General features: G+C 38.8%; 1 pseudogene; it reads left to right on the forward strand.

The window, feature by feature from the left end:
* Window positions 1–5,378: 5,378 nt before the first annotated feature.
* On the forward strand, window positions 5,379–6,633 carry LOC148852290 (granule-bound starch synthase 2, chloroplastic/amyloplastic-like; annotated as a pseudogene).
* The last annotated feature ends 7,969 nt before the right edge of the window (window positions 6,634–14,602 follow it).

A 14,602-nucleotide genomic window follows, 5' to 3' on the forward strand; every position in this document is an offset into this window, starting at 1 on the left:
CGCGATCTCTTGCTCAATCCGCGCCTTCTCAATCAGTGAGGAGATCTGCCCTTCCTAGGTCAAGATCAGCTCCTTCTGGGCCTCAGCCCCCTTCTTGGCTCTAAGTATCTCGCCCCGAGCCAGGTCTAGTTCGTGGTGGAGTTGTTGCACCTCCTTCTTGGCATCACGAGCCTCCTTTGTGGACCACCGCTTGGCAGGTCAGCGCGTGACCAGCAGAGTTAGCCTACCAAAAAAGAAAGCTAAGATCAGTCGATCACAAAAAGGGGGGGGGGTGAAGAGAAGAAGAAAAAGGCAAATTGCTTACCACCATACTATGGCTGACGACTAGTCCCAAAAGATGGCTTGTAAACATATCTGCCCACTTCACGACCTCATCCTCAAAAACAGCACCATGACACTTACGCATGGCCTACACGTGATCCATGATGCTATCTCTCATGGGCAGAAGATAACCTTTTGATCCATGCACAGGTACGGACGAACTTCCCGGCTCTTGAGGGCGAACTCCCTCACACTGGGCCTCAACTGAAATCGCCTCAGGAGCAGCAGGTCGGGCCTCCTCCTGGGGAGATGCAGTGGAGACTGGCTCCACAGTTGGGACTTCGGGTGAAAGATCGGCCTCCTGGTGCGGTCTCTTTGTGGCCTTCTTCTTCCACTTCTAGGAGCTCCTCAAAAGGCTTTCGGTGTTGACCGGCATGGTAGCTGCAAAAATAAAACATAAGATTAACCACGAACTAATCAGAATCTTAAGAAGATAAAAGCCCAGGGCAACCTACTTGGACTCAAGCCGGCCTACACGGGCTTGTCTTCTGCAAGATAGTTCGAGCAGAGGAAGCCGAGCTCCACCCAAGACTTGAGCATCTCTCTCGTCTTCAGGCCCTGTCTAACACTGGGAACCTGAATTGCCGGCCTCCAATGGGTTGGGAAAGGCCACCCCTTGGGGTTACGGACCATGAAGTAACCCTGTTTCTAGGCTGGGATCCTGTTGGGGATTTCATGCAATAGCTTATAGCCCGGGCGAGGAAACAGGTAGTAGGTTCTCCAATGCTCGGGAATATTGTACTAGCAATCTAGGGCCTGAAACCGGTCCAAAGTCATTGTCGAAGGACCGAAGTTGTCTGGCACCCAACCTTGGTGAGAAGTGGATGCCTAACTATCCAAGGCCTCTCGAGCCTCCCGGGGTGCCTGTACATCAGGAAGGCCACGGGCTGCCTCTAAACCCAGACTAGCCCTGTCTCGACTACCGACATGGGCCGAGGTACCTGCCTCGGCCTCATCAAGAAGACTATCGAAACTAGAAGAAGACATGGGACTGAACATAACTAAAATAAAAGGTGAAGGGAGACTCACCAACGAGAGACGACCTGATTAGAAGAAAATGACGAACTGGAAAACCCGAGCTAAAGAAGCAAGCGTGACCTCATATCGAAGACTAATAAGCTTGTGGTGAAGGAAATGAGTCTCGGGTCTCACTATTTATAGCCAATGTGTTAGAGAAGCAATGGTCAAGATTAAAGCAATCTAACGGCTCCTAATAAAACCAACTGCATGAGCCTCGAGATCGAAATTAGTTTAGCATGTTTTTTTGCGTCCGTAGAGCCTATAGATCGCTTGACGTCCGTGCGTAAACCGCACGCGGTCCTTCTAACAGTAGCCAGACTTCAAACCAAATCCACTTGGCACACCGTGAATTCCTCAAACCAGGTCAAGACCCCTAGCTCAAGGAGTGGGGGGCTATTGATGAAGGAGAATTTGGCCCGACCTCCTAACAGAGAGACACGTGGATGTGACCCCACGTAAGCGACAACTCGACGAGATCAGATCCGCATGTGGGCGTGACTCAACACAGGCGACAGCTCAGCATAAGTCAGCTCGCTACAAAGCGAGCTCGGGTACACTAGTGCCCCGAACTAAAGTCACTTCGGGCTAAGATCGTCCCGGTGTTAGAACCAAGCTCGGGTACACTAGTGTCCCGAACTAAAGTCACTTCGGGCTAAGATCGTCCCGGTGTTAGAACGAAGTTTGTTACGGATCAAGCCTGGACAGATGTAACCACTTCGGTTAGGACTACTCTGGGATAAATATACCTAGGCACGAGCTCGAGAAGCTCGCTATTAAGCAGCCCAGTATCCTACAAGCAACTCGCCTACCATTTATACCTCCGCATGGCAACCTCGAGGAACACACCCTCGTACCCTAGATTCCGCAAGACTGTACTTTGTAACAGTAACATTAGTTCACCAACTCCCCGTTCTGACGGGAAGTGACAGTGTTACCGTTTGGCAGCGCTTCAACCACCTAACACGTGACAGGTCCCATCACAGTAGGGACTCAGTGACCGTTCCACCAACCCACCTGGACCACAGTGTATAAAGACCCCGCCCCTCAAGGGTGAAGGTACGTTCTATGATTATTGTTGTGCGTATAATCTTCACTCTAGCTCTCTCACTGTTATCTTCAAGCTCTCTACTACCACTATGTTCTAACTTAGCCATCGGAGTATCCACGCCGGATGAGCCACCACGGGATCTATGACTCAACTCTTTCAGGAACCCGTTCTCATCATTGCTGATAGCCAAATCATATCCAATAGGGAGTAGTCGGATTACATCACATCATATTTCATATGTACAAATTGACTGTAAAAGATTTGGACTTATTAGGGATATGGAAATACAAGAGATAGATTTAGTGAGATTTTGGATCAATCTAAATGCATCTCGTCTTTTCCAATATCTTGTGCTAATGTTTAATTAATTATAAATTTATAATAGAGCTAAATAAGAATCAAACACTAGACTACTTAAACACTGTCTCTAATACCAAGTTTAGAAACTATTACAATATAAAAAGATTAAACTATCAGGTGAAGTCACAAATAAATTTTTTATTTGCTTACAGTCGGGTGAATGTGAATCAACCGCTTAACCCATCAACTGACATCTCCGTTATGCGTAGGCTTTATGACTATTGTGCAATACAGGGCTATATGCTTTATTTATTGCCAACATCTAGAGATTTAATTCTCATCTTCGGATCTTCCTCAAAATCGAAAAAGGTACACTATCTCCAGGTTGGATCCGCATTCCTCAAAATCGTATATTATCTGTATCGTAGAACCCGTAAACTAATCATGAAATAAGTCCTTACGTGGGAACAATTCTTTTTCTTTCATTCTGCTTGCATCCGGGGGAAATTTGGTCAAATTCCCAGTCTGATCAATTCAATTATTTTGTTGATTAACTAATTGGTAATGTCATCTATGTCCCATAACGAGCCGTCCCACAGTACATCCCTTCGGTGTATTGTGTGGATAGTTGTGGGGCGGAGATGTGAATTCACCAGTCACACACAACCAAAAATATAACGATTGAATTGAAGTTAGATTGACTTGACTCAACTGAGAATGTCATAAAGGTCATCTTGCTTCAACTTCACTTATGAATAACGAGAAAATATGTAAATCTTTTTAAATGGGAGGGCTTTTGAAATCTTCTAATAACCATGTGCAAAGGAGTTTGGATCTGCCGATAACAACACATTAGTGGTCACATTCATATCCAACCGCACGTTGAAAAAATATCGATAACCACAACAGAACTGATGTTCCAAATATGCGGCTGGATGAACATGGCCAGCAATGTATTATATGTATTATGGTGGGGTGATCCGGACTTTGTTCAAAAAAGGACCAAGTATTAGTCACTAGTCTATACTCGTATGCTCTCATGTCATTATTGCTTTATAACCAAGGTTGATCACTGGACCAGATCAGTTTGGTTTGGGTATATGATGGATCAAACCAGGTCGTATGTCCATGGTTTTTCACACCATTACCCAAGATCAGACCATAGATTTGAGGATCAATGAGTTCACTCAGCTTTTGAAGGGGAGTGTGTAGGCGTAGCTTAGCTCAACCTCATGAAGTCCACGACCAGTAAATCAAGGAGATCTCTTAGATACACTCAATCAAGGAGATCTCTTAAAATATCAATGTAGATCTTTTAAAAGATTCGCCATAGATACTCAACCAACTTAGAGAATTTCTCTCTCCCCTCTATTCTTAATTTCTTACCATTATTCTTTACGTATTCTTGCTATTCTTTGGAGATTATCTCCTGTATTTGCTATTCGCCATACATCTCTTTTGATTGTAGTTAACAGCTAAACAAGATACAAATTTTGCATTTGGTTCTCTTTTACATCAATTTGTTTAAAATTATTATTTGTACACCTATTTGATTCAAAGGATCAGTTTGGAAAAAGTATAAATGCAAATATGTACAATGTAAATACGAACAAAATAATACAGTCGAACTATCAACCCATTTGACCTATCGGATCAGTCCACACCACACTTTTTGATTTCATGTGTCTTATAATCATATACATTTATGAATGATCTACACCAACATTTTAAAAAACGACCCAGAAACGGAACTATTCTGGCCACCGATTTTCGGGTCGACGATCCGACCATCCGATTCAAACGGATGGCCCGTTCTAACAAACAAATTAAAAATAAAAACAATAAAAAAATATTGTTATGGACACACCGACCGGCGGCGCACTACGACACAGTCATAGGCAGCAGCACGCACAGTAGGCCGCACAGCAACAGGCATCGCCCGGCAGCGTCGCACAACAGCACGCACCGCCCGACAGCATGCAGCATGCACCGCCTAGCAGCACGCAGCATGCACCGCCCGGCAGCGCCGCACAGTAGCACGCACCGCTCGACAGCGCGCAGCACGCACCGCCCGGCAACACGTAGTATGCACTGCACAACAGTGGCACTAGGAAGCATCACACACCACACGACAGTAGCACGCACCTCACGGCAGCAGCATGCACCGCACGGCAATAGCACCGCGAGACGCGCACACCGTCCGACAGCATCAATAGGGCAGGGCCCACATGACATCTCATCAAGGTGGGTCCACACTTATCTTACCACATCAGCTATGCCCACCAACTCGCCGCCAGCTACACCATTCCTTATCCCTTATCTCTTATCCTTATCTTATTTTATCTTCTCAAGTAAGAGTTATGTTACCATTAGGAGTAGATAATTAGGAGTTTTAGTTTGAGTTGGATTACCCTAGCCTAGCCGAATCCAACAAGGAATTTCCCTCTGTAATCTCCTATTTAAGGAGCTACGAATTGAAGTAAAGGTATTCGGTTTTCCAGTCAAAAAAAGAGTGAGGAGAGTTCGGGTGGTCTCTTGGACAAATCACCTATTTAGTTTCCGCAATAAGCTCTGCACGCAAGGGAAGGTGCAAGGGAAAGTAGGGCTTTCTCCCCGTGGACCGACCCGTGATGAGATCCTATACGTGGGCCCATAACATTTGGTATCAGAGCCAAACGTCACGGGCGATATGGAGCAACTATCATCCAAGGTCAACGAACTGGAACATAGGCTAGCAGAAACTAGCATGGAGGTTCATGAAGTCAAGGAAGATGTTCGGGAGCTGCGACGCTGGCTGGAAGCATTCCTCTCCAACAAAGAAAGGAGTTTTGAAGGAATCGCCAACACAAATAGTCGTCGTCCAGATTGGGCAAAGGCATCCAGCGAACAGCAGATCGTTGCCCCTATAGCCGCAGTTATTCCCAAGGATCAGCGCACGGAGGATGAAACTGTAAAGTCTCCTCCTTTGGCCGGGACAATGTCACGAACATTATATTGGTACCTGCAGAATGCGCTCCTTGGTCGAAGACAGGTGGGCTTGGCGATGTTGTTGGGGCTTTACCAAAGGCTTTGGCTCAGCGTGGACATAGAGTTATGGTTGTGGCACCACAGTATGGTAACTGTGCAGAAGCCCAAGAAACAGGAGTGCGCAAGAGATATAAGGTGGATGGGCAGGATAGGGAGGCTGCTCTTGAGGTTCTTTTCTGTAAGCATACCCGGTGCGTTCTTGTGATCCACAACATAGCACACTTGGGTCGTGGTCTAGTACGCAATTTTCGTTATGTGGATCTTCCACAAAACTACTTCAAACTACATGACCCAGGGGTGGGGAACACTTCAATGTCCTTGCAGCTAGCCTAAAAGCAGTAGATCGTGTAGTCACTGTAAGCCATGGTTATGCCTGGGAGCTAAAAACTAAAGAAGGTGGCTGGGGTCTACATCAAATAATGAATAAGTGTGATTGGAAGCTGAAGGGCATCATGAATGGGATTGATGCAAACGAAGGGAATCCACAGTTTGATGTTTACCAGGCATCGGATGGCTACACCAATTACTATGCGGAGACTCTTCAGACTGGCAAGCCTCAATGCAAAGCAGCTCTACAAAGGGAGCTTGGTCTTCCTCTTTGGGAGAATGTTCCTCTGATTGGGTTCATTGGCAGGCTTGACCATCAGAAGGGCGTTGATCTCATTGTTGAATCCATTCTTTGGATGGCGGACCAGGATGTACAACTAGTCATGTTGGGCACTGGGAGACTTGACCGGGAGTAGCTTCTCAAACATTTTGAGAGTCAACACCATGACAAAGTCAGGGGTTGGGTTGGTTTCTCTGTGAAAATGGCCCATCGAATTATTGCTGGTACAGACATCCTACTCATGCCTTCTAGATTTGAGCCATGTGGACTGAACCAGCTTCCAAGCCACGTATCCGAAATTCAGGCTTGAGGACAAGCTCGTTGTCCAGGAGGGGTGTGATGTTATGGACACACCGATCGACGGCGCACTGTGGCGTAGTCATAAGCAGCAGCATGCAGTAGGCCGCACAACAGCAAGCACCGCCCAGCAGCGCCGCACAGCAGCACGCGCCACCTGACAGCAAGCAGCATGCAGCATGCACAACCCGGCAGTGCCACACAGCAGCACGCACCGCCCGACAGCGCGTAGCACGCACCACCTGGTAGCATGCAGCACCCACCGCCCGGCAATGTGTAGCACGCACCGCACGACAGCAGCACTAGGCAGCAAAACGCACCTCACAGCAAAAGCACCGCGAGATGCGCACACCGCCCGACAGCAGCAGTAGGGCAGGGCCCACATAATAGCTCATCAAGGTGGGTTCACACTTATCTTACCACATCAGCTCTGCTCGCCAACTCGCTGCCAGCTACACCATTCCTTTTCCCTTATCCCTTATCCTTATCTTATTTTATCTTCTTAAGTAAGAGTTGTGTTACCATTAGGAGTAGGTAATTAGGAGTTTTAGTTTGAGTTGGATTACCCTAGCCTAGCTGAATCCAACAAGGAATTTCCCTCTATAATCTCCTATTTAAGGAGCTACGAATTGAAGTAAAGGTATTCAGTTTTCCAGTCAAGAAAAGAGTGAGGAGAGTTCGGGTGGTCTCTTGGAAAAATCACCCCATTAGGAGAGTTCGGGTGGTCTCTTGGACAAATCACCCATTCAGTTTCCACAATAGGATCTGCACGCAAGGGAAGGCGCAAGGGAAAGCAGGGCTTTCTCCCCGTGAACTAACCCGTGACGAGATCCTATGCGTGGGCCATAACAACTATTGAACGGGTCGACGGTTTGACCACTCGGGTCAACAGGTTGTTGACTTTTTAATGGTCTTTGGCCAAAAACCGGGTTTGGGGTAAAACAGAACCGCTTGCCTGGATGGTTCCCGGGCTGAACGGTTTGACCGTCTGAGTAAACTGTGGTTCGAAAACATTGACCTACATAGTTAATCATAAATATCTAATTTTTGCATTTTATATGATAAATATATTGAAAATGCATTAATGAATTAATATTAACCAATAAATATTATTTTTCTATAAAAACAATAGTAAATTTATTAATTTTTTAAAAATATATTTTAAATATTTTAAATATTATTTTATTGATAAAACATTAAAATTTAAAAAAATAAGAAAAATAATTAATATTTTATTGACAACAATATTAAAATGTGAAACAGATAATAGGGTTCCAGCGTTTTAGGGAAAGTGTGAAGTAGGGGATCAAAAATCAAATGTGGACATTCCTTAACCACGAGATTTTGCCATGGATGAGAAATTGGAGTGTGGACGTGGATTGGCCCCGTCCATAGCCTACAGAATGGGTGTTCATCCCATGGATGGGACCATCCATGAGATGTACACAGTGTTGAACACCACCTAAATTGATGATCCGGAAAAACATAATTTTAATTGTTAGTACATAATTCCATGATATATTTTGTAAAAATATAAAATTATTTATTAGATAATTTCATTATTTTAACTATTTAAAATATAGTTATGATAAATATTTAGTTATTTAAATATTTAAAATAATCTATAAAATATTTAATTTTTTTTGTTATTTGAATTTTATTTATTTAAAGCTATTACATATTATTAAATATTTGAAAAGCATTTAAATTGATAATTCAGAAAAAAACATAATTTAAATTGTTAGTACATAATTTCATGATATATTTTGTAAAAATATAAAATTTTTTTTGTATAATTTTGTTAGAATATTTAAATAATTCTTAAATTTTTTAATCCAAACTTTCTTTAGATAGATATAGATAAAAAGTAGGGGAGAGGATAAATAGGAATTAAAGATAATTTATGAGAGAAACTCTCTAGTAAATTAGAGATAATTGTGGAGATAAATAGGAATTAGAGATAATTCTAGAGAAAGTGGGGGAGGTAATTTAGGATAAATTTTAGGAGAAGAAATTATTTAGGTTATTGGGAAAGTGCATCTCATTGGTTGTTTCAAAATGACATGAAAAGAAATATACAAAAAATGGGAAAATTATATATATATATTCTATTTGGGAAATTGTCAAAAGCTCACCATGTCACTGGACATTAAAGAGACTAACGACTGTTAATATATTACCATTTTAACCTTTATAGAAAAATAAAAAATATATACATATATAAATATAAAAAATATATACATATATAAATATAAAAAATATATACATATATTTTAATATTTAGACATGAAAAAAAGGGAAAAAGTTCAAAAAATATTTTCAAATATAAAATACATATAAAAACACAGAAATTACAAAAAATATAAAAAATTATAGAAATTGCACACAAAATAAAAAATTATTTTCAAATTATAGAAACTATAGAAATTGAAAAACAAAATCAGAAAATAAAAATTGTAGAAAAAACACCAAAATTATAGAAAAACACAGAAATTGCAAATAAATAACAAAAAATACAAGAAATTTTATAGATGGTAGAAAATAGAAAAATGTAAAAAAACAGAAATTATGAAAAACATTAGAAATTATAACAAAACACTAAAAATGTAAAAAAAAAAGAAAATTGAAAAATGAAAAGACCATTTTCCTCTAACTCATTATTCAAGGGTGATTTGGTCATAAAAGTTGTTATTTATGCTGATGTGGATACCTCTGTTAAGAAAAATTAATGGTGCACTAACGGAAAGTGAGTTTTGGAAAATAAAAACTTACTGATATGGTGAGTTTTAGACGTTTTGAAAAGTTGTGGTGAGTTTAGGAGAAATGCTGAAAAGTCATGGTGAGTTTTAGACAAATTCCCTTTCTATTTTATTATTTTATTTATGGCAATATTGTTATATTAATTTGAACCCTCTAAAAACCTGTTGGACAAGGTTGTATTGATTAACCGAAAAGAAAAAAAAATGCCTCAACCCAAGCTGAACATAGTTGAAACTTGAATACATGGAGTCAGGATATGTTGTTGCAACAAGCCAAAGGTATGAGGACATCCTGCGCCAGCGACACATTGGAAATGTCTCCCCATGAATGCAAAATATTTGTATCTATATTAAAATGAAATGTGCCAAGTTGGCACTTTCCTGTGCTTTGGTTATGAGAGCCTTTCTTCTTCGGTGCTAGGTTAGTTTATTTTAGACATGTTTAGGAATTAACATCAAATAATATTAGTTAGTGATTAATATTAATAATAATAACATATGATTAGATATAAAATTGAATTAAAATATTTAATTAGTGTAAATAATAAAACGTGTTACTACTTAATTAATTTAAAACATAGGAAAATTAAAAATATAATTAATTAATATAAATATATTAATAAAATGAAAAATAAGCTAGTTAGCATTTCATCAATAACTTAAGCAAATTATAATTATAATTAAGTATTATATAACTCAGCTAAACGTTAAAATGTTAGTAATTCAAAATTAATTATTATTGGTCTAGAATCCATTCAAATAGCATTTATAATAGTTAAATTCAATTTAAATTTAAAGTAAAAAATAGTTTAAATTAATCATAGACAAATAAGTCACCTAAAAACATTGTTTGGATTGGATAGGAACCAGCTCTACCCAAATGAAAATGCCATAAGATCCTGCTTCAATTTGGTTTAACAAAACCTGTGCATCTCACGGGTCCCAACTAGTGTAAACAAAAATATATACATTTATATCAAATTTTAGGTGGGTTCATTGACCAACCCGAGCTTGGTTTGAGCCCAGGTCTAACCTGAGTGCATCAAATTTCAGCAATTTAAACTTGAACTTGGGTGTAAGTTAGCCCAACTCTCCGGATTGGACTTAGGTTGAACAAACACCCAACCCAACTCTTGAACCACTAATTAAGGTTTATTCATAAATGAATGTACATTTATTTATTAACATTAGTTAAATAGATTTAGAGACTAAACAAACTTAATTAATTAATTAAGAAATAAAGGCAAATAAATTAAATACATCTTACCTATTATTAATTTAATTATATTAATGAAGTAATTAAATCAAGTAATTAAGATATGTAATTAGTTAGGGTGATTAATTTAATTAAGTAAATTAAACTAATTATGCTGATTAACTAATTAAGATAATTCTTTAAATACATTAATTAAATTATTAAAGAAGTAAGTAAATCAAGTAATTGAGCTAAGTAAAATAAGTAAATTAAATAAATGAAATAATGGGCACCCCTCTCCTTAAAGAGGCGTACATTAATTAAACCAAATTATTTAATTAAGATAGTAAATTAAAGTAAACTGAATTACATGAATGGGCACCTCTCCTATCATCCACTCTACATTAGTTAATTTAATTACATTAATTGTTTTATAAGAAAATGCAATGACAAATAGTGCCAAAAATGGGTCACCTTTGATCCATTTTCATTGTTTACTTCACCTGATACAAAAACAGGTTCGTCAAAAACCCATATTGTATCCACTGTTTTTTCTCCACTATTCTAATCTGAAAATGGCTATGGATGCTAAGGTTGCAACTTGGGCCAGGTTGGCTCGAACCCAACCCTAACATAACCCGAAAAAGTTGGGTTGGATTAAGGTTGATCCATTGGGCACCCAACCCAACTCTATAGTATATGTCATATATAAATATATGCTATATATATTATATATATAATGTATATGCTATATATCATACACTGATTTGTTTGGATGTATGATAGTTGTATAGCCCTCACTACATACTATCATGTCTTTCTTTTAAGATAATTACTTTACTTAATCCCAAATGAAAAGACTAAAACCTTAATAAGATAGTTTGAGATTAAATAGTTTTATGAGATTTTAAGGGATGGAAAAAAGGTTTGGTTGGGTTGGGCTAGGGTTGAAGGAATTTAGTTAGGGGTAGGGTTAGGGTTGGGTAGATCGGGTTGGGTTAGGGTTAGGGTTGGGGGTTTAGAACTTTGGATTGGCCTCAACTCGACTTAACCCGGCCCGACTTGTAGGCTTAGTGGATGCTATCTAAATGCAAGAAAAAAAAATATCAAACTTTTTTCTATTAGATAGCACATGCCCTTAGCTTTAATCAAATTGATGTACACAAATATTTGTATATGAATAATATAAGTACATTATTGTTTTATGTTCAGATTGGTGTATTTCTATGAATTACTCCTTAAACTATACACTTATAAGACTTATGTTAGTTTAGAATGTTTTTATCCATTTGATAGACCCCAAGCATAGTCAGTGGGTGTTTGAAAGAAACACTTAACCTGAACCCATCTCTAGTTTTGCCATGAACCTTGAAGATAGATGGGAAAAATTGGAAAGTTTCTTTAACCCCAAACTTGATTACAATATTGTACTAGGTCTTGGATTGAGTTACTTTTGATATGTCAACTAGTAAGATCTAGACCTATTCATGGGTCGGGTGGCCCGACGGGCCGACCTGGTCCCTGGACGGGTTTGAACATGTTTATAGGCCCATGGGCTTAAACTTAGGCCAAAAAGCCTGGCGCGCAATAAATTTGAGCTGGGCTCGGGTTTTATCAAAATAACCCAGCCCGAGCCTGGCCCGGCCCGACCTAAAATTAGACTTAAAAATGGGTTATGTGATTATGTCCATTTGAATAAATTTTTTGATTTAAGAATGTAAAATTGTGTTTTAAAACGTAAAAGAAAGGGAAAAAACCATCTTGTAGGCCCATTGTTCATTTAAATAGGAAAAAAATCTAAATTTTTTATTCTAATTTGAATAGGGAAAATTGTAATTTTTTTTATTAGGTCGGGCTTCGGGCTCGGGCTTGGTCTTCGAGCTTTTTATCAGGGCCGGGCTCGAGCCTAGCATATTTCCATTAATGATGAGTAAAAGCCCGGCCTGGCCCATGAACAGGTCTAGTAAGATCCATCAAGGGTCAAATACCTAGGCATGCTAAAGTAGTTTAGGAAATTACTTGAGTTAGCGATCATAGTGGTAGGGTTGGCCCCTTTGTTAAACAAAGTGAATATCCAGGTTTACACTCTCTCTGATAGAAACCTAAAACTATCGATAAAGGATTTTGTCCATATTTGAAATCAAACTTGTAAAATTTGTTTATGCTATTTTCTGAAAAAAGTTTTAATACTAGAATCCATTTGACCAGAAAGTGTGGCATTGCATTTTGTAGTCAAGAAAGAGGTCATTTCCTGTGAGCAGTGTTTTGATCATTATGGACTGAGAGATTCAGGGAAACAAACCATTAGAGGGTTAATAACTTGATAACTTGATGGGTTTTATCTTACATCATTCCAATATCTTGGGTTTCCATAGGATGGCTGAATCCAATGATCACTTATGTTTAAATGTTGCACCCAAAATGAATCCAACTTGTTAGGTTTAGGGGCTCACTGCCCATAAGTAGTGAATTTGGCCTATCACCTTCTAGGGATAGGCCAAACCCTTGTAGACTTGCCTGAGACCTTTGTGGGTTCCACTCCACACAATATTCAAGCCTAATTCCTAATCCAAATCTAACTTGGATACGGGTATAGAGCACCCATTCTCTTACGAAGATAATGTGCTAATCCAAATCTAATTTGGATTAAGTCCTAATCTAAAATTGATTTGCATTAGCTCTTAATAGGATTAGGAGAGTGTCCAATATAAGGGAGTAAGAGGGAGGGGCGAACTATCATTTTCCTCAATTCTCATGCTCTCTTTCTCTTCTTCCTTTGTACCCAAAATCCCTAGGTCGAATCAGTTGTGGTAGGGGCTGATTTTCATCAGTCCTCAGCTGTGTTTTTGAAGAAAAACATCAGAGGATACTAGGTTCACAAAGATATATTTATCCAAACACTAAAATGGTGTTGTTGAATCAGCTTCACACATACAACTATGCCATCTTCAGTTGGAGGCCAATTTGGGTCTGATATTGGGCGCGAATCGCCACTCTAGGAATTGCATACTATAGACTCCATATCAGGTATGATCAGTTTTAAATTTGGATTTCAAATCTGACCCGAATTCAGTGCAAGATCGATCCAAAAATTTAGATTTCAAAATACCAATAAACTAGTTCTCAAGTTGGGTTGGAATTTTTTTTTTCTTAATTTTCAGCCAGCAATTATAACAAGTACAGCCATGTTTAATCAAGTTTTCAGCTCTTCAAACATGTTTATCCTTCTAACCCTTTTTTAAGAGGAGGAATGATAAACAAGGCATGAAGGCAAATAAAGTTTGTTCAGCAAACTATTTTAATTTATTTAACTGTCTTAAGCATTTTATCATATGAACATGAAGGAAAAAGAAGAAAATTAGGAGGACAACATACCTGATTCAATTTTGAACATGAGTAGAAACTTCAACGCGATGTATATTAACATAGAAATAATCTCGTTGAGCAAAGAAACTTTGAACGCAAAAAATAAAAATAAAAATAAAAATAACTGATATGTGGTGGTTTACCTTAAAACCAAAGTAGATCTTTATATTACCATAGAAATGAACTGGTTGAATACATAAACTTTGAATGAAAAAAATATATTTGATGTGGTGGTTTACCTTCAAAACCGAAGTATGTTCTATTATACATATTGAGAAAGACTTTGGGGACAAAGCCCCTATTTTAATGTCCAGAAGAAGAACAATAATAAAAAATATGAACATACATGATGAAATTCTTTTATGCGGATGTTAGCAAGAAGAAGATGGTTTAATCTAAGATGAGAATAATAAAGTGAAAACGTTGGTTTCTCTGCCCTTAGCTGTTTTTAACTTGTAAACGCAAACTTGAAATCTCCAAGATAGGATGTGGAAGCAAATGAATCATTTTGAGAGGGAAAAAAAAGATTTCATAGTGGGATAGGGATGGAAGGTTTCCTATGTAGAGTGAGAATTATTTTTGGTATATTCCTATTATATCACGACTATGAAGCGTAATTGACTATGAATAGGGTGGGAAAGGGAGTGGGGGAGATTGCTGAG

This window comes from Nelumbo lutea, chromosome 5 (genome assembly GCF_056320005.1).
Source record: "Nelumbo lutea isolate HS-2025 chromosome 5, American lotus-T2T, whole genome shotgun sequence".
Taxonomy (NCBI): domain Eukaryota; kingdom Viridiplantae; phylum Streptophyta; class Magnoliopsida; order Proteales; family Nelumbonaceae; genus Nelumbo; species Nelumbo lutea.